The sequence below is a fragment of the Plectropomus leopardus genome, chromosome 11 (genome assembly GCF_026936395.1).
Source record: "Plectropomus leopardus strain MGB_pleo_1.0 chromosome 11, ASM2693639v1, whole genome shotgun sequence".
Lineage (NCBI taxonomy): Eukaryota > Metazoa > Chordata > Actinopteri > Perciformes > Serranidae > Plectropomus > Plectropomus leopardus.
Genome location: NC_142186.1, coordinates 16,846,696 through 16,868,018, shown reverse-complemented (window position 1 = coordinate 16,868,018; position 21,323 = coordinate 16,846,696). Strand labels below are relative to the sequence as shown.

Here is a 21,323-nt window from a genome sequence, read left to right as displayed (position 1 = left end):
GTATGCTCTCTGCTGAAAATACTTCTACTGACGAAACTTGCAATGTTATTAAGGAACCGACCTCCCTTAGGTATAACCAATCAATCAGCCTATGATATGGTAATGAGGATTCGACCAGTCCATGAGAACAACATGCATTTGATTTTTTATTGTACATGAGAAGAAGAAAAGGAACTTTTATGTTCAGTGGCAGCAGCAATTCTCAACTGGTAAGAAAGGGCTGACTGTTAATGTGGCAGACAGATAAGCTGAGAGGAACAGATGTAAAGATGACAAGATAGGATCCAATCAGATACTGTAGATGATTTAAAAAGAAATAATTGTAGGCCTTAGGGAATAGCACTCCATCCTTCTGGAGAACATCAACTCGAGTAGCCTTTGAAAACGGTCAGAAACTTCCCGCAGGGATAAATGGTGTTATTTTTAAAAAGCTGCGTGGTTGTGATTTCGATTTATAGGACAAAAACCCCTTCATGTCCGCAGGCGGCTATCAAAATAGAATTCTGAACCTGATAAATCCCAAATTTAATCCTAAACTCTTAAAGCATAACTCATTCACCTCCACATCATCAGCATTCAAGCGAGAATCCGGCTGCAGCCTCCAGCCAATTCACGGCAGGCGATGGGATAATTAATACTTTTCCCTTTGGGTTTAATTAAAGCTTACTGCCATGGCATTTACAGTGTTCGGGGGCCTTCGGTGGAACAGACTAACACAGGTGGAATGAGGCAGGTACTGTAATCTGCACACGGCGAGACAGCAAGAGAGGCTCCAGGCATCAACTCTCGATCGATCAGTTCTGAGAACAAGGAGACGAGTTCGGTTTAATTTATTATCTGCTCATCTTTCAACCCCGTGCTAAAAGCAGTGTATTACTCATATTCTTCATGAGATTGGTGGCATTGTATGGTGACAGCGGTGTTCCTTTGTTAGGTACACCTTGACATTATAGCTGTTATTTCAGGTGGATACACACACTGCAGATGCTGGCACAGGAAATGCTTCCCCCCTTGTTTCCCTTCTCTTTGACTTAATCCCCCTGTGTTGACTTCTAACCATGTATCACAATGGGCAGCCAAGGTGGGGGGGATAACAAGAGTTTATGAGATAAGGCTATTTACATTGGACCAGTATTAACTTTGTGGGGCTGAGAAACTGGTGTCGAGGGAAGATTAGTAAACACAGCTGAGATAGCTGCAGCTTGCGGCTCCCAGGAGAAATTAGAGACTACCGTTCCCATGAAAGAGAAAATAGTCTTGGAAAAAAAAGGAAGATAGAATGCGGTAAGGTCTTAATAAGAATGGCCCATTTTTTATCACATTCCCCTTTATTTTGAATTAGATCGGAGATGTCTGGTTGCTATTGATAATCTTAAGTTCTCTCACAGTTTTAATGAACAATTCAGGCTTGCAGGATGATGACCTTGTAAAGAAGAATGTGTCTGCATGTCAAGTGAACCTCGTTTTCTGAAAGGCAGATTCATTAGCTTCAAAAGTTATGGGTCTGCCTCTGCAATATCCATTATAGTGTAGCAGGGTGGCCTTAAGGAAAAAATCCATTAAAGACTTGGAACAAGCTTTAAAAAAGGGCTTATGGCGGTGAATCTTGCTTTCTTTGTTCACCTTGTTAGGTGCTGTAGTTTTCTCATTCTTCTCAACATGTCAACAGGTCAAACATGTGGGACGTGATGTCCAGATATTTCCAGCGAAACTACAGAGATGATTGAAAGCAAAGTCTTTTCAGCTCTGAGACATCAACAGTAAACATCAGGTTCTTATCATCCTGCCAGAAGCACATAGGCATCTACAAAGGCTCAACATTAAGCATCGAGAAATGCAGTAAAGAAGAAGCTTGATAGATACAGTAGCAGCTTTATAACAACAGTGACAACAGCTTTAATAGTGCAGCCACAGCTGGCATCCATCGCTGATAGTTTGCAAAATGAAACACCATCTTTACCACGTTATTTTGATTATCGCAGGACCGACTAACAGCTCTTGTCAGTTTTATGCACCCTTTTTTTACCATAAAGTTTCAGGTACTGAGGAAACACAGTAAACAAAATTAGGAAGAAAATCCTAATTTAAGCCATTCCTGTTTGTGTTTTCACTTTATCTGAGAAACCGTGAAGATTAGGCAAATTAGTTTGACAAGAGGTTAAAAAATGACAGCATTGTTTCAGATCTTTTCAATTTTCACACCCAAGGAAACAACAACAAAGAGTTGAGCCTTTTTTCTTTATTAACTGTCGTGCAACTCTGATGTTTGATTGGATGCAAAGAAGACATGCAGAGGTGGAAAATGAGACTAAAAACTCCAGAGTGCCTGTCTCCAAAATAGCGACATTCTGCTGAGGAAAGAAAGTGCTACCCACATGCCCTGTTTACACTTAATATTAACAAGTGTTTTGGGTGATCAGATCAGAAGTGGACAGCTCTAAGTACAGTTGTGAATGCATCCAGTAGGTCCTCAAAAGATCGGATCACTCAGACCTCATTTGGACATGATCTGGGCCGCATATGACCACATTCTTTCAGCTGTGTGTACGCTGATGTGTCCTGGGACACATTAAAGGACTGACTACTCAACTGCTGTTCTTGCTTTTCTGACTCCCCGCCTTGTAAGCAAACTTTCTGTTTCAGTTGTTACGCAGGTTAGACACAGCACTGGAGGACCATCTCTGGAGCTGCGCTCCTTCTGGTGAACGGTCATTTCAACGTCTGCACAGTTAGCATGAGCTACACAGCAGCAGCTTTTGAAACAGTTCCAACAAAATCACATTGACACCAAAATGGCTCAACTCTGTTGTTAATCTGTAAACAATTGGTGAAAAGATTAGGTAATATTGTCTCCAGGGTGGAGCTCACACTCCTGCAGCAGTAGCCTCCTAACAGTATTGACTTAAATGATGCATGTGTTTATTTCTAGAGCAGGAAATTGAGGTTCGATCACAAGCTGTCCACTTTTCCATCGGATCACCCAACACATAAGGTAAATAGCGAACGTAAACATGCTCATGGCCTTTTTCAGGCTCAGGAACTATAGCTAAGGAACACATTTTGGACAGTGGTTTTTGCGGTGGAGAAGGGCTGTTGGCATAACAAAACACCACCTGAAGTAAAGATAGTTGACCAAAGTGGCAGCACTGAAAAAGTAAAATACCTCAATAGATAATTTCTAGGGACATTGCAACTTAATAATTTATTTGAGGATGTATTTTCCCTTTAAAGACTAGTCCACCAATTCAGCTTTGCACTTCTTTAACATTGTTGGAAAAAAGAATAGAACTTGATGGAATAGAACCAAGGTTATCGTCTTTTTCACATGACAATTCTTGTCAATCATTTGTCTAAACCTGGTGCTCAGGTTACCCGCAATGCAACTTGATCACTGTCAGTTTGGTCAGAGATTTGGGTGTGTTATGCTTGTAGCAGCTAACGTAGCCTCGAGTCACTAGCCAATTTCCTGCAGCTCCCTCTGGAGCCACAAAAGAATTCATGCATTTTTTTCTCACATATACAGCACAGTAGTACCCCTTAAGATCTATAAAAATGTGAAAAATAGGGTTACTTTCTCTTTAATTTTAATGATGGATATACAAATGGAAGAGCTACTGAGAGGCTCCCTCTGTGCGAGAGATGTTCTTTGTTCTTGCTGAAGTTCCACTGAGGACACAAACATTCGCTCAGTTGTCCACCTCAGCAGCAACACAAACTGTGTGTCTTAGATGTGCAGAAATTGAGGCTTTAGTTTCCAGCTGAGTCACACCAAAATTCTCTGACAGTACTGAAATAGAGTGTTGAAATATGCTTTTTTTCTCACCATGTGTTGCATGCTAATCTTGCAAATCCGCCTCTCTCCCTCTCTTTTTTGGTAAATGTCGTCTGTCCCGTCCAGCTTCACACATGCAGAGAAGGTAAATTTTAAAAATAGATCCTGCTGCAGGCTCGGATCCAGCTCCATCTGGCGTATTTGTACATCACATTGCAACAGAGCAAAAGAGTCAATTGATTGGTTGTTTTATTAACAATGGACACAGAAGAGCCTTACATAAACACCCCAGACATCCTGAATGGACTCTAAAGTTGAATGGGACATCAGGTCGAAGGAAGGTTAAGACTTAAATGAAGCATGGCTTAGAGCGTTGTCCCGGGGTCAGGGCCTGGTCAGTTGGCTCATGCTGTAACAGCAGGCTCCATGTAATGACCTCAACAGAGCTAATTCATACAGTAAAAGACACAGACCTCCATCTGTATCTCCGGCATTCTCTACCAGTCAACTCTGGAGGGCAATGTCATATCTTCTAGCCTTTACTATCTGTCACCTCTCACCCTTGCCTGGCCCCGGGCACACACCGCAGACCAGCTGCACACAAGCGTGTGTGTGTCATTGACAGCAACCCAAGATTCATCTGCGTCTGTGAAAGGATGAGGTAGAGCGAGGAGACAGATACATCTGCTGTAAGAGAGGTGTTGTTATCAGAGCTGACCAGCCATCCTCACTGGTTTAATACTCTATTACACTGCCGTCCTCCACCTCTGCCTTCTGGCGGTCTGCATTCACCATATATGTGTAGTATATATATATATCATCTTATTTAAAAGGTCTCCATTTTTTGTAGAATCCAAATTCAGTTAGTTTTGCTCTTATAACTCGGTGCATTTTTTAACAGATAATATACTTTATAGCTTGTGAATGTGCAGCTTGAGTTGTGAAATTCAGCGGTTGCAATAGATATCCTGCAGATACTTCAATTTATTTGAGGAGAAGGCAGGTGCTGTTTAATTTATTTGTATTACATTTGCATTGTGTTAAGCATTAAATTTGCTAATGCCATCCATACACGACAAGACTTCAAAAAGTCTTACAAATAGCATTAAAAGGCTACAGTGTGGCACCCTAAAGACACATCTAAAGACAATGTGAGTCTTTAGTCACAAACTGAGATTTTGCAAAGACGGGATCTTGCAGGCTCACTAATTGCAACACTACAACTTGATCCCTTTTGAGATAATTTTCCATCCTGCTCCTAGAGGAAAATATTATGCCAAACTCCCCTTTAAAAAAACACATATTCAAGACAGACAAGATGAAGGGTGTCATATGTCAGCAGTATCCTTGTCAATTCGGCATCCATATAATCTCTAAAGATAAACTGTATTTGCGTACAAACTCAGAATTTTGGATTTTGTTGCCTAAGCTTTCCACCAGCCTCTGTTGGTTGGCTGCACTATTTTAATGGGAGGAGACTGAGGGAATGAGCGGTGAACCATTGCAAAAATCAAGATTTCTCACTATAATAAGTTCTTCTTGTTCACTCTGCAACTCCATCATTTTCTCCTCCTTTTCCACAGTCCAAGAAAACTGAGATTTCCCGTTTTTGCCAAAAGGGTCTCCTTTACCTGTCTACCCGGTTTGATTCAAGAGTCAGTAATTTATTGCCATATAAACGCACAGATAAAAGACTTTAATTAGAAACACTCACTCCAAATGCTTCCTGTTTGGTGCTGGAGAGAGTGCAGCTACTGGTTATTGACAATGTTCAAGTCATTGAAATCCAGTCTTTGCATGAGCCAATACTAAAAACTTTGGATGATATTTAATGAGTTTGATTTTGACGAATGTCAAGACAAGAAAAAAGACTTATTTAAGATGGCTCGGTCTGAGTTTTATGATCAACTCACCCCAAATCACTGAGATCGTGGGAGCGAGTACCAACTGAAGCAAGACTTTGATCATTTTATTTAGAGGCTGCAAAAAATAAAAAATTAAACAGATGAGAGACCCATAGAAATTAAGAGTATAGCTACAGCTGAGTAAATTTACGAGTAGCATCAGTAGAAGTTTAAACTGGGGAAATCAGCAGTTACCAGCTCACAATTCTCTTGCTTTTAAAGACATTAATTATGTAAGTTTGTAATTGATGCTCTTGCAACTTTAAAGTTGCACTCTTTTAAATTGGAATTCCAATGCCTGATTTCTGTGCCATAACTTGTCATAGGCCAAAAAAAAAAATCAGATCTGTTTTTCATGTTTGCTCATGTCCAAAAAAAAAAAAAAAAAAACTGAGGACCTGAAAGAGTGAGCAGATATATGAAGCTTGAAGACATTGTTGAGTCAATCTTCATAAAAAACAGTCACGTAATGGCGATTTATCAGCTTTACGGGAAAAGTTTGGCCTCAGGGCTAAAACTGTGTGATGATGAATGAAATTAGAGATGAGATAAAGTGGTCTGATGTGTACTTTCAGGGATGGTATTGTGTCTTTTGTTCATGACGGGAGGACGAACCTTTTAACATTTTGCCAGACAGCCATATTTATTCATTAACTTAGGTTACAAAGGACACTTGTTCCCTCGGAGAGAGTTGCGTCCGGTTATGAGCTGATGAAGAGTCTGCAGGGTTTTGTTCCAGCCAAACAATCCACTAGCTGATTTCACTAATTAACACACCTTTGGTCAAAGAGGGAGGAACTAATTAGTGAAATCGGCAGCTGTAGTATTTGGCGGGAATGAAAACCTGCAGAGTATTGCGTGGCTCCGGACCGGACGCCCGTGGCTCAGAGGAATAATTGCTCACGACTCATTACCTCAAGGCAAAGAAGATCATATTTATTGATCACTGATGTATTACATAAATGTCTGAAAGCTCAGTCTTCTTTTAAACCATCTGAGAAATGCTGGTCACTACACAGAAGCCTTTAAAATATAACAAATTAATTAAATTGTTATTCAGGGAAGCAACCACCAGCTCCCTTTATGTCTTCTCAACAAGGTAGAGAAGAATCATTAACTTGAATGATAGAGACACATTAGAAATGGCTTCCAGAGCAGACATTATGCCAGCCGCAGGAGCCTGCAGTCTAACTGGTTCATACTCTGCAACCAGTTCTTTTGTTCTGTGTTTTGCTCACCCACACACAGACACCCAGGTGATGGGTAGGTATGGTAATGCAGCCCCCTTTTGGCTGTAGTTCCCGTCTAATTAGTGTCGCTTTAGAGGGACAGCCAGAGGGCTTTTATGTGTAAGGTTGCAGGTTTAACAACATAATTGAGGCTCAGGAAGCACACTCGGGATCGTAGCCAAATAGACTTTCTAGGTGAATCACCTTAACTCAGGTGAGTTGAAGTGGCCGGTCACTTGAAGCATAATGGTTCAGCTCATGAAAAAGGCCATGTGGTTGACAAGTGCAATTACGTTGGAGCGTCTTTGCTGCATTATTGGGAATTTTGGATTTTGCTCACAAATAATTTGCTGTGTTTGACAGAACCGAGTTGTGAGAAATTTATTGTTTATCTTGCTCTTTAAACAATTTGTAGAGGGATGAATAGTGAGGCAAGCTGGCCTGGAGGGTTACAGCATCAGCATGTGATTAAGGAAGCATTTGTCATATTTTCAGTTGGTTTAGAAAAATGAATAAATTAAATAAAACCCTTGAAAAAAGTGGCACATCAAGCCTTTGTCTGTCATTGAGAAATTCTGGATCTGCCCCCTGCTCTTCCCACCACTGCTGCGGCCCGAGGTTGACCATTGAAAGAGCAGTGCCCATCAAGATTTAGCCATTGTTTGAGGCCCAGTCAGACCCAGACTCAGATGAGGAGTCTGTTTTGCAACAAAATCGGCAACCAGCAGATGAATTGGAATGATGTAGTTAGCATCTTTCATTTGTTTATGTTGTTTTTAACATGTTAGCTTGTAACTGTCAGTGGCTGGCACAGCATTGATGGTTGTGATATACATTTAATACCTGCAATGATGAAAACACATCTCTAGTGAAAAAATTTTGCAGGATACAAGTCAGTATAGTCAAGGTTAGACATTTAAGGGGACTTAACAACGGAAAACACATTTTTGAGTGTAGGGTATGTTAAATTAATTTGAACAATTACATTTTTTTCTCTACATTTCAAAAATTCAAGAGCCATATTAGTGGCTCTGAGAGGCTGAGGCTCCATGCTAATGTCAACAGGCTAAAATGCTCAAAATGACAATGCTATCATGCTAATATTAAGCAGGTATAATTTTTTCATCTTTGTTCTGTGTGTTATGCTAATATTTATTAATTGATTTATTTATTCTCTGTTTATTTATCCACTGTGAGGGTCCAGCGACAAAGGGATGTCATATGCTATAAAGCCCTCTGAGGCAAATTGTGATTAGTGATATTAGACTATATTAATAAATACAATTGAATTGAATTCACATTTGCTAATTGGCACCAGACACAGAGAACAGCTGAGGCTGATAGGAATGCCATTATTTTTGCAGGGGTTTGATCATAAACCAAAGCATTGGACAAACTGAAATTTTGAACAGAACTTTAAGTTATTACAAAAATGTAATGGCAATACACCCATGGCAATGAAAAGTCAGAGCATTACTAAAATCACGATGACCTATGGACTGGGAACAAATATATGTGCCAAATCTATTGGAAGACATGACTGGTTCAGTGAAAAAATTAATCTGCTGTTGTTGCTACAAGAAAGTCAGAGCATTACGAAAGTCATTATGATTCCTCCTCTGGGGTTCATGGATGTTTCTCTCAAGTCTGTCATCCAGAACATTTTGAGGCATTAAACTGTGCGCTGAAGATTCATTCACAATCTCAGGGTGAACTGTCACCAGAATGGACTATTATTGATAAGTATTTCTAATAGCTTCTAATGTGTGTAGAGCTAATATTGATCTGCGGAGTTAACGTAAGCTCAAAGCACAGAGCTTTGGTCACAGGGACTCTTTCAAAACTCCTCAGAATTTTATATCACTTAATCCAACTTAGGCTCTCTGTTACTTTCTTTGAAAGCCAAAGAATAACAGAATTAAATCATGTGCGTGAATCAAATGCGAATACTTGAATTAACTTTAAAGACATTTGTACTGCACGCTGGCTTTGAATGTGTTCTTAAAATATTTGAAGTTTTCTTTCTTCTCCGACTGATATCCTCTCTATCCTTTCTGCTAATCACACATTCCCTCCTTGGTGATCTAGAAATTGGAATAAGCTTTGTATGTGTGTGTGTGTGTGTGTGTGTGCATGGTTTTAGTGTATGTATTTGGACATTTCCCAACCGCTGTGTGCTCCTTTACTCCTCTGTGGCTGCACTCTGCTCCAGCTCGCTCTGAGTGTTCACAGATCACAGGCTCGTGGGCCTCCGGTAGTTGTTTGAAACCAGAACAGATAGATTCCATGCATTTTGTAAAATTCTGTTTTTATATATATATATTTATATGCCTGCGTTTAGTTTTCTGGAAACACATGAATTAGAAATGGAGGACAAAACGTTCTGCATCATCACAACATCTCATTCATCACCCATGCTGGGCTATGTCTCTGATCTTTTGTGAGTACCTGAACATGCAGACGAGATGTCAGAACAAGATATTTGTTTCTTAGATATTGAAGTAATTAAGTTTCATTAATATTATGATGTTCACATTTTTAACAGGTATAGTGGATTTTCTTTGCTCAAAGCAGTTAAGGATGGTAGCCCCAGTCTTTCCTTATATTCATACTATTAACCTTTTGTTGGTACGGACAGCAGATCATATCAGCTGAAAGAATGGTAAAGGGCGCTTAACTACTCTATGTGGGAGCTTTCTTTAAACAGATACAATGAAATTCAGCAGAAAATTCTGCTAATAATGTTAACTTAACTTGTCAAAGTGCAGTAGTTTTTTTTAATGAAAAAAGTTCAAAACTTCACTGATCCAAATTTATTAAAATTCTCGTCAGAAACAGGCCCTTGTGACACTATACTCATTTTGCTGTGGGATCAAAACGTTGCACTTATTACTGCCGACTTGCTGACTTGCTATTTGAATCACATTATCTTCAGCGTTACGCTTTATCTTCATCGATAGGTTGACTGCTTTTCTAAGAGGAAACAAAATGTAGTGTTCTCCTGTGGGAGTGTGAAGTTTAAATGCAGTGCCCTGTGTCCCTCTGGGACCCTGATTCATGCTTCACAGGTCCCACTGGGAAAACTGGTTGTGTCTTAAAGGATTCACAAAGTGGCCTCAGCTGTGTAACAGCTCTTATAAAGCATAGACATAACCACACCTTGTCACTTAAAATTTCACAACCATAAAGCATTTGATAAGAAGTCAGTCTGCCTTATGAAAATATTTATAAGCTTGTCTTAAAAAACATATTGAATCCTTTTAAAAAGTAACTGCCTGCTCCATATTTATATCAGCTGTCACTGTGGCTGAGTAAATGACAGATGTATCATTTCGAGCTGAAACTTCAGCACATACGAAAAGTATCCTCGCCATTATCGGGGTGAAAAGCAGCAGATAATGGCAAAGATAAACATCCCTGCAAATCGCATGAGCTGGATTTGTATGCATTCGTTGATCCTCTGCTGTGAGACTTAATGATTTCAGTGTATTTTCCTCTGTAGACGTCGTGGGTGGCAATCCAGTTGCCAGGAGGGGATCTGAGTGTAGGTTATTTCATCACCATTTGTTGAAATAACATTTATTTGAGACGTAGGATCCTCTTGAGTCGGCATCTGGTTTGGAGACTCATGAAGTGCCTTCAGGGAGGGTCCTTGAGGGAATAAAGGAGTGGGGGACAAAACATTTCATTCCCCGTTCTCATGTTCCCTCCTAATCTCTCATCCATTCCTGCCATTCTCATTCACACACTTCCTCTCAGGTGCAATTTAATTCAGCAGTGTTACTATAATAAGTCTTGTCGTGCACAACACTCTGTCAGTAATTGATATGTAGGCACTGCTTCTGGGTGGAGCCATTTGCATTAAATCGTGTTAACTGATATGATAATGAATGTGAAAGGCCTGATGCAAGCAGAATGACTAACTGGAGATGGATGGCTATTTGAATTATACACAATAAGTAATATATTATATCAGGTCTCAGGGGTCCGTGGCTCCGTCTGCATTTGTTGCCTGCCTTTTAGTGGGATCGCCCCGGCAGCCTGGATATAAATAGTCTGTATCACATCTGGCACCTTTATCTTTCCAACATCCTCATTCTCCTCACTATTCTAAATATCTGATGAGGAGGGAGCTAGATTATATGGAAATAGATGGAAGAAATGAGAATAAATTGCTGATATTTTATGCATTATTTTACCAGAGGTACCTGAAAAGGATCTAAGTAACAAAATTTCATGTGTCTGTCTCTCATGTGCCAGTCTGTTTAGTATGCTGTCTATCTCTTTGCTTTTAACCAGACTGCAGACAATTAGCTTCTCAAGCTTTGCCAAACTTTATTATTCTCCATTAACACATGTGAAAGGCTTATTGCCTTTCAAATGAGTTATTACTGTATGAAGGGTTTTGACGAAGAAGGGACACCAAAGTAGACTAAAATCAAGATGAATTAGCTGCAGTGAAATCATTGACTTTTTAAGAATTTAAATAAATCTTTTTGTTCCAAAACATTATCTTTCTTAAATGAGTTAGGGAACGCATGATAATCCTACTTTAAGTTTTCCAACGGTTGATTCAGCAGCCTCTGAAATAAGATATTCATTTTAAGGAGTGCTTTGTGTGCTTTTTTATGCCGTCTGTAGGATTACTACATTTGATTCCTCTTTCACAGACCCAGTCATTACTGTTTTTACTGCCGCCATCAAATCTGCTCAGTACCTCCTACCTCCAGATATATTGACTGCAATTATCCAGAGAGAATGACATAAAACAGCGACTGTCTTTTGCGATCATGATCAAAATGTGGCTGCAGATGCCTCCACTAGCCACAGCTTGAAGCCTTGAAATTGCTTTGAAAAAACAAAAAGAAGCACCTCTCAATATTTGTAGCATAACAAAAAACATCAGAGACGCTGGTGAGGTAGCTCGATCGTGGCATCATGGCCCCCGCTTTCTCTGTGTTGTTTGTAATCGCAGCGAAAGAGCATGTCCCTCCGAGGAACACTCCCAGGTTGTTACAGCTAATGACTGCTGGGGGTTCTCCACTAGGAGCTGTCTGACAGCATTTGCTCAGATATTAATATCGGACGATGGGAACGAGGACGATTGCACGCGCCATAAATTGGTGCCTTACTCAAGTGCAACACGTGCGTGAATAAACTTGGCATGGGTGCTCGGATGCACACCATCACGCTTTCATACAGTATGCTGACTTATGTTTTGCATATACAGTAATTGATTTATTAAGGAAACATGAGGCAGCCATGCTCAGCTGCTTTTGCCTCCGTGTCAGTTTATGTGAGTTTTGAGGCGATGCCATAAAGTGAAATCTGGAAGCTCTGCATCAGTTTTATTGTGACAGTACAATTATGAAGTTCCAGCTCCCACTGCTATGTGGGCCGCTTCTTTGTCACCTTGCTAAGGGCCATGCTCTCTAAAGGGAGCAATAGAAAAAGCCATAATCATAACTTCAGTGGAAACTCATATTCTTTTATACGCTTTGCTTGTAATGTTTTTCATTGCAGAGAAAACAGAGAATTTCACGAGTCCAACTTGTGGGAAACATAACGTTTCAAAGTCTTTCTCATGAACCTGATTCCTGAAGGGAGGAGAAGCTGCTCCTCTCATCTTCTGATGTGTTCTCTTTGAGGTGGCAGGGACAGTCTGTGATGCTCAGCTGGACGGCCCTTACACGGCTGCAAAACGCTCCCACAAACAGCTGCGGGATTTGCACATCGCTTAACCTAATTTATTTGAGGCCTCTTTGGGAGCAGAGGAGTCGGATCGCATGCACCTATTTTTACACACACACGTAGGCGCGCACACACACACACACACACACATACACACACTCGTTTTCCATTCCATCAAGTCTCAGGCAGTCCTCAAACTGCACATTTGCACTTGTATCTCTTCCACAGCTTATCTCACACTCATTTGCTCACTTCCCTTTTTTTTTTCAAAATCTTCCATCTCTGCCTGACTCTTGAGTTGTATTTCACACACAGCTGTAGCATGATATTGAGAATGAGATGACATGGCAATTCTACTCCCGAGCTCTGGTTGGTGCATTATAAATGCCACACAGACATGCTGCAACAGTGCTAGACTAAGATCTCGGCAGCAATTCTCTTGAGAAGCAAGCTGTCTGTGGCAGGGCAGGAGCAGCCGAACACCAGCTAATGCCATCCCAACCTGTGCTCATCACTGTAGGCATGTATGCCTCTGGGTGTGAGGGCGTCTGTTTTTCTTTTTTTTTTAACTCAAACGTCTGCCGAGACACTCCATCTACTGTATGCTACAACATGTACCTCTTCAGTAAAACTTACGGTGTTCTGCAGTCAGACAATCCCTCACTTTAACTTCTTTCATAGTTACTGTCTCTCCTCATAATCCTTTCCTCTCCTGCCCTATGTCAAGTAAAGTTCTTTAAAAAAACACACACAGCCAAACTTGCTGCAGAATACAGCCAGCCAATTAGAGACTAATCTAACGATGCACAACAATTTCCGCAATGCACTGGCCTATCTTTTTTAATTGAATTAGGAGAGGAGCAAAATAAAACTGATCTTCCCTCTGCATTTCTCGGGTGCTTGATTACAGAAAGCACAGACTGTTAAAAATTCCAGCGGCTGGGTCAGAGTCGTTCTATTTCCTGCTACGATTAGAGGACCAGATAACCAAGATTTATTAGCCAAACACCCCGACAATTAATTAGGAAGCAGGGCCAGACTAATCCTGTTTCCACGGGCTTTAGTGGGTCGAACCTCTTTACACTACCAAGAGGAGCAGAGGAGCACTTCAAAGACGAGGAAAGGCTTAAATCAGCTCCCACATGTAAACGTGTGTGTTGGTACAGTATAATTACTGTGTCTGTTGCCTGTGTATGTGTGCCAGTAGGGTGTGTGTTAGAATAATACCCTGCAGGAGATATTATTAATGTATATGTGTGCATGATGGATGGACCCCTTGGTCCATGCCTGGGTGCTTTACAGTGGCAGGGTGCAGCTGTAAATCCTCTCTCTGACGTCTTAAGCGCGAAGGTTTAGCCCACTCCCCAGTTCAAAGGCTCGTCTCTAATGCTACTGGCTTTCAGGCTCGTCCTTTTTTCCTTCTCCCCCGCGGCTCTGCTGTGCTTCATCTCGCGGAGACCTCACGCCCTGGGAGGCTTGGCAGGTCGCGGCACCACACAGAAAATGTACAGTCTGCTCTCTTTGTTCCGGCGCGCTTGGCATTTGGTCTCGCAAGACCTCGGGCTCTTTGAACGCAACACACACCAGCAAGCAGATGGCAGAGAAGCTTTGTTTGGGTTATTAGTAAGCCATCCACTTTGGGACTGGTGATATTTTTTTTCATTACAAAGTCAAGCAAACGTCTAGAAGAATTTAGTTGAAGGATATCTGGTGTGATCGGACTGAAAATCATACAGAGCAGTTTAACTGGGGGATATTTGTCAGGGCTGTGTTATTGTATAGTCATTGCTTATTATGCACTGAGTGGAAGTAAAGTCATACCTAAGCATATGGTATAAAACCCATGAGGAAATATGAATCTGCTGTCATTATGACCCACAAAAGTTGATGGGTAAATCAGAGGCATGCATACAGAATCTCTGCCTCACTGTGCTCGCTGAAAATACCTACATAAAGCTTTCAGGAAACTTTGGTGTGACATAGGTGGGCACCGTCTCAACGCTGTCTCTGTCAGGTACAGTAATTGCAAAATAGAGTAGCGTTGCATCAGTTTGGATCACACACAATCACCCAAAAATACAAATAATCCTTTGGTTGTTGCTGGACTCTACCTTACTGAGCGACAGTCAGTTATACTGTTCTCATATGACATTTTGTTTTTAATGACATTTTTTTTTCAATCATGCTTTTTTATTGTTTCCAAAAGCAAAAGCAGTGTCTACAGCAGCCTTAACCATGACAACCAGTTATTTATTAAAAAAAAGAAAGAAAATAAAATGAAAAAAAATGCAGAAAAATTACTGAATAAACAAGATAAATTCACACAACAGGTTGCCAGCATCTACATATATCCCAGTTACTCTGCCCCGTATTAGTTCACCATGTTTTATTGACATCTTAAAACAAACGTGATGTCTAGCATTGGGCCTTATTGCCCTAAAATAATATCATGATATTTTAGGGGATTTTTGTAGTATTTTAGGGGATTTTTGTGATAAGATATGACAAAGTACAGAAAATATATATATAAAAAATCGAGATTAAAATACTGGATCTTCAGCATCTCCTCTCTCACATGCATTAATGTACTGCATGAAATAGGAGAGTAGATAGTTTGATCAGTAACCTGGAGAAGTCTTCAAAATGTCCATGTGGCAAGAAATACCAGCTGATAAAATCCTACTCTGGTCCACAATGGACTGTGCTCAGCAAACCTCCTCTGAATAGAAACAGGTTAAAAGCACTTTGAGCACCAGGAGGATCTCTGCCAGTGCACCTGTTCAAACCTGCAAAACGAATGTCTTTTTGTCTTAACAGACTTATTTCTGGGCGTTATTCTTCAGGGCTGCATATTCGGTCGGTCTCGGTCCATCTGGCTCTATTGTTGATTGCAGAAAGGCTGGCTGATGAGTGCAGCCTGGATGTAGAGGCAGAAGTAGGGGCCCTGAGCTTGCAGGAGCTCCCTTAGGCTGGGGCTTGGCAGGGCTTCTCAGAGCTGCTCTCTCTCAAACCCTCTGGAAGCGAGCACAGCAGTCTCCACGGTTGCCTAATGGCCATGCTGCTGCTCTTCAGAGTTTGGCAGTTGACAGTTTGTGATCCTTTTTAAGCAAGAGATAAAGCCCTGGCAGACAACGAGGAGAAGTAGAGTCTGAGATGTCCGTGGAGATTTTAAAACTAGGAGAGTTTTGGAGGGGGAAAAAAAAGATTTCGTGTGCTGTGATTTATTGATTATTTTAAAGTAAGCTTTCTTCCCACTGTGGAGATGGCTACACCAACATTCTGTAAATTTATCACAAGTTTGCATGCGTGAAATTCCCTCACGGCTTGCTGACAGTGGAAAACTGATCCATGAGATACTGACAGTGCAAGAGGAATGCAATATGCTCATGTTCAGATATGATTGTTTTCTTATTTCTCTACGGGCCATTTACAAGGACACACTGAATCATCAGAATGCAGCTTAAGTTAGTTTGTTTCACCATGCATCGAATGTATATCATGTACGTGAGGCTGGTGCCACGCTGGAGGACAGACATCCCAATACTGGACGCTGCCTCGCCCGTCATGTGTGACCAGCTCTAATTAATTCCTCAAGGTACACAGATAGAAGAGAAATAAATACAAAATAAGACTCCAAAATTGAATTTAATCTTGGGGGGGAAAAAAAAACGAAAGAAGGAAGGAAAGAAGAGGGGCAACAGTTTACATGCAACGAAGTGAGGAAAAAGTGTGAGTCATGAGGAATACGAGGCCTAAATTTGTTTTGTCTGTGTCTCTTTTAATCACTCTTGGTTGTATTTAGTGTGCATAGTTGCGTACCTAAGGCAGTGTGTTGAACAAAGACTCAGCGAGTACTCTGCTGTGCTGCTTTGCTGCCTTACTGCATTTCTGTCTTTGTCTCTCTTTTTTTTTCTGAAGGTTTTTCTTCCTCTCACATAGTCTCGTTGTCAGGACAAGGATGTCACACCGCAGACAGGCACCACAAAGAGGGCCAGGAAAAAAACACTCTCTGCTCTCAGCCAGCAGAGGTAGTAATCGATGGGACGTTAAACAAAAACAGAGGAAGAAAAGCACACTTTCTGCCAAGCTTTGGAAAACAGAAACTACTTTTATAGTGAAAAAAAAACCCACTTCTCAATCGGCTCAGCTCTTCTGATGTACACAGATGTGATTTTTCAACACTGAAGAGTAGTGATAGCGAAAACCAGATGGCGGCCATTTATGTCAATAGATGTGTGCGTCATCATCAGGTCCTGTACTATTTTGTTAAGTGAGAGCAAATTTAGCACATATTGTTTTGAACACGAAGTAATTAGTGCTCACAGTTTCCATAGATTTCCACCGTGTTGCCACAAAAGCTTCTAGACACACAGCAGGTGTTTGCGTCCAAACAACAGGCATTTCTCATCAAGTGACAACCACAGTCGCTGAGCAGAGCTTATCTCGAGAATATTACAGTACGAGTATTGAATTTCTCACTATATTTGCATATGCAGTGGCATATTTTCTCGGCTGGTGTTAACTGGTGTGGCTTTAGTGGTTAGCGCTTCCATTTCACAGTAAGAGTTCAACTCTTAGCATTTTCTGTGTGGAGCCCTGGTGTTAGAGTAATGCTGCCCGGCAGTCAAGATCGGTCAAAAGCATTGGACAAATTTCCCTCTGAGGGTCGATAAAGTATAACTTAATGGGCTTTTCTCACAGCAGACATTTTGACATGTCATAGGAGGAAAAGCGCAGGTGTAATTAATTACAATAAATGGCTTCCTTCTATTTAAGTTGAGTCAGTTAAAAAGGCACAGCTATTGTACATGTTGGCTCACTGCCATGGCATATTGGAAAACTTCAATTGCATGGAGGCACTGCTGTGTGCCCTTTATACAACGGTTAAGGTTCTTACCATATAACTGAAATGTCCATGGTTTGGTTCAGGCTGGACGCTTTTGTTGCATATCATACCTCTCTCTCCCTCCCCATGTCTCCCTGTCTCTCTATGCTGTTGGCTCTCAAATAAAGGCAAAAAGTGGTCCAGTGCAGTCAAATAATAAAAACAACAGATTTCTCACTTAACTTTAGTGGTATCAGTGCACATAGTTTTGGTTTTATTTGCTCAGATTTGGACATACATCTGATATTTTTGTCTCTACCTTAATCTTGATGCTTGACAGAGTGTCAACGTGGGCTTGAGGCATTATACCTTTTTATAGTGTAATAAAGTTAAAAAAAAAAAATAAAGTGATCATTTTACTGTGTGGCAAATCCTTAGACAAGCTAAATGTTTCAGTACACACAACACATTTGACATGTAAAAGAAAGTTCTGCATGTGTTTTGCTTTAATTGCCATCATCTTCATACAAGAGATGATTTGAATTCTGCTTTTGGAGCTAACAACGATGATGAATAACATTTATGATGAAGTAGTCCTCGTAACATTTTATAAAGACTACTTCATCAGTATTAGATAGTTGCAAAGAAAATGGTTGATAGCGACATCTGTGGATGATCAAGAGTGAAGTTGACGTTGATCTGGATTTAGCTTAAAGCATGAAAGCTGGTGAGACTGATACTTGAGAAAGAATCCTTGAGCTATAGACCTTTTTCACTGCAGACATTTTGACTTGTCAAAGTAAGAAAAGGGCAGGTTTAATTAATTAATAATAGTTCATTAGTATTAATGACTTTTAGTCCACAGATGTAACAATGGCTTTGTTCTGCTCGAGTGTCCCGGTTAGCCACGACAGCGTGACAGTGAGTCAGCATGAACAATACCTGCAGAAGTCAAATATTTTCTCTCCTGGAGGGAACGCAGTGAAGCGGTTGGACACAGTTGCTCAGTTGGCTGTGCATTTTTTAACTTTGAAATCAGTCCTGATTTATTCAGAATTCAAAGCAAATCAGTCCTACTTATTCTAGTTAAGAGCACAGACTTTGTTTTTTATAAAGATGGATGACATGAAGGCTCCCCAAACATGAAGCCAAAACATCTTGATTGGCTACAGTATAGGTCATAAAGCCCGTCCCCTCCATGTTGGCAGTTGAGCCATATGTCAAAATAAAAACTCAAAGTACATCTCAAATACTTTTTTTTCAAGATTGTTTCTGTCATTTTAGGTAATTCTTATCACACTGATGTATGGTCAAGTTATTTCTTTAATATAAGAAAAATCTGATAAGTTTGGTATTAATTCATTATTTAATGCTAGAAAAATGGGATTTATTGACATGTTTGACAGCTGTGTGTGCCAACCAGTGTACTTAAGTACAGTGGCACTGCTCACAATTGGTCAGATGGCAGCTTGATGCCACAGAGATCACTTCTCTGAGAACTCTGACTCCAAATGATGTCACCAGTGCAAGATGGCAGATGGCACGTGGGGCATTTTGACTTCATCATTATACAGTGGGAGGAAGCGGTGATGCGTCTTCCATCTTTTAGTCAACAGTCTATGGTTAGGAGCCAGACAGCAACAGATGACACTATAGGCTAGTCTGACAGTCTTTGTGAAACTGAATCCACGAGAGGAATTCAACCATCCTTCATTTTGTTATTTGCACCTTTTTCTACTTTGACACGTAAAATGCCTTCCATAAAAAAGGCCTGTATAGCACAGTCCTACCTCCTCCAGAGTGCTGTGTCTGACTTTATAACTCTGCGTTAAATGCATGCATATAAAAGATAGGTGAGATAAATGAGAAATACATTTCTAAAGATTCTCTATTAATTGTTTACATCTGCGGAAATTCCTTAGAAAACGTCCGCAGCATTCTTGATGGAGGCCAAGGTCAGAGCTACAGTAGCTGTCACGATGATGAGTGGTTCTTACTGAGATAGAACGTCTGCCCACCAAACAGGGGGGGATTGACAGTTAATCACAAGCACATTACACCTCTGGGATGGGCGCAACTGCAGCCTCCTGCCTTTGGCTCCAGCCTGCCTGTCATTATGATGACTCTGCGGCCTATCAGTGTCGGCCTCAGATTTATCTATCTAGACTGTGGCCTCGTCTTGGGCTGAGCTTGGCACCTGTCCATCCATCAGCCTCTAAAGTCCTCCTGTGATGCAGCGGACACAATCTCGCCTTCTGTACAGCTGCACGCCGCCACATGGCAATGCTATTGTTCATACCGTTCATTCAGCGAGAACAACCAAATGAATGTTACAGTGTTTGCGAATGTGGTGATGCGCTCGCACAATACAAATCTGCAGAGCCGGAGAGATGCTTTGTCATTGTTGGAGCACTGTAACTGTGTTTACATCCACCAGGGAAAAAGCTGGCAGAGTTTATTGGGGACTTAAGTGTTTTGGGAGGGATAGAGTGGGCGGACAACTTTGCTGATGGCACTGGTGAAGGCTCTTTTAAACAAGCTGGGTAATTACTAAAAATCGTGCTGAAGGCCATTTAAGCTGCATCTGTTGACACCACTGTGACATGAATTTCAAGATTAGATGTATATGTGTGTGCGCAAGCTGTGTGTTTGTGTGGAGAGAAAATGAGCAGATTGTGTATAGGGTTGTTTTGCTTGAATTGCTTATTATGCTGATTTATCGCTGTTGAGTCTAATATCCCGGGATATAGTGTGCCTAGAGCCATACAATTAAATCAGTATGTTGACTTCCAGTGGAGCTTTAGAAACTACAAATATCTTTCAACTACATGTAGTATGACAATTATGTTTTCCTCAGGAAGTCCTTTGAAAAAGACGTTCAAGCATGCCAGCATTTGCAAACTGCCATTCATTTCCTCTCGTGACTATCTCATTAGCTCCGTGTCAAGACGGATGACCAAACCATGGCGTGCGTTATTATGCGGCTGCGCCCTGCATCCCTTGGCGCCTCTCAGTTTACCACAGGGGCATGTTGCCATGCTGACTTGTTAATGGGATCAGTCATTGATAACAAGGAGCTAATGAAAATCTAATCAGAAAAGCCCGTCGCTGAATTGTCTTCTCCTTCTCTGAATGTCGCAGGCACAAAGCTGCTCTGCTTCTCCTCTGTGTCCAGTGAGAGAAACTTCTATCTCAGGTCTCATTAGGTGGTATGATTTGCAATGTCATCCTCGAGAAATTTAATATTCATTTATTTATTTATTCACTCATTCATTTTCTCTTCCTATTTTAGTCCCTCAGGGGCAAGAAATTAACCCAGACTATATCAGAGAAAGACGGGAAAACTCTTTGAACAGGTTGCCTCTCCATTGCAGCAATGTTAAATTTAGCTTTTCTGTTACAATGGGCATACAGGAAATAAATTAATGGAGCCCCATTAATTCATTCTATTTTATCTTCTTCCTCCTGGGGTGCTGAGAGGCAGGACAAAGAGTGGGTCAAGGCTAAGGCCATAATAATGTTTTAAGCATCCCAGCAGTGAAGGTCAGGTGGATACGCACACAGAGCTTTAAGTCTAAACTTATGCAACAGTTTTGGAAACACAGACAGGCTTGCATGTAGCTGCACTGTCATAATGGGGGACAATGTGCTTTCTCTTCTCTGTCCATGCCTGTATTGCTCAGGGGAGCCTCTAACTGGGATGACGCCCTCAAGGCCTGAATGCTGCAGCGAAACTAAACGGGCAGGCCTCGCAGAGGAATGTGTGAATACCCTGTAGGCGTTGAATGTAGGGCAGCGCTGGAAAGCAATATGTGTATTGTCTGGAGCGAAAGCGTCTGAGAGTCGCACCTGAGTTTCAGCTGAACATATGCTCAGCGGATATTCTAACATGCATATAATTA

General features: G+C 41.0%; 1 protein-coding gene across 4 annotated transcripts in view; it reads left to right on the top strand.

The window, feature by feature from the left end:
- The window catches only part of ptprub (protein tyrosine phosphatase receptor type Ub), a 191,324-nt gene that overhangs the window by 60,674 nt on the left and 109,327 nt on the right, over positions 1-21,323 (top strand). The window lies entirely within an intron of this gene.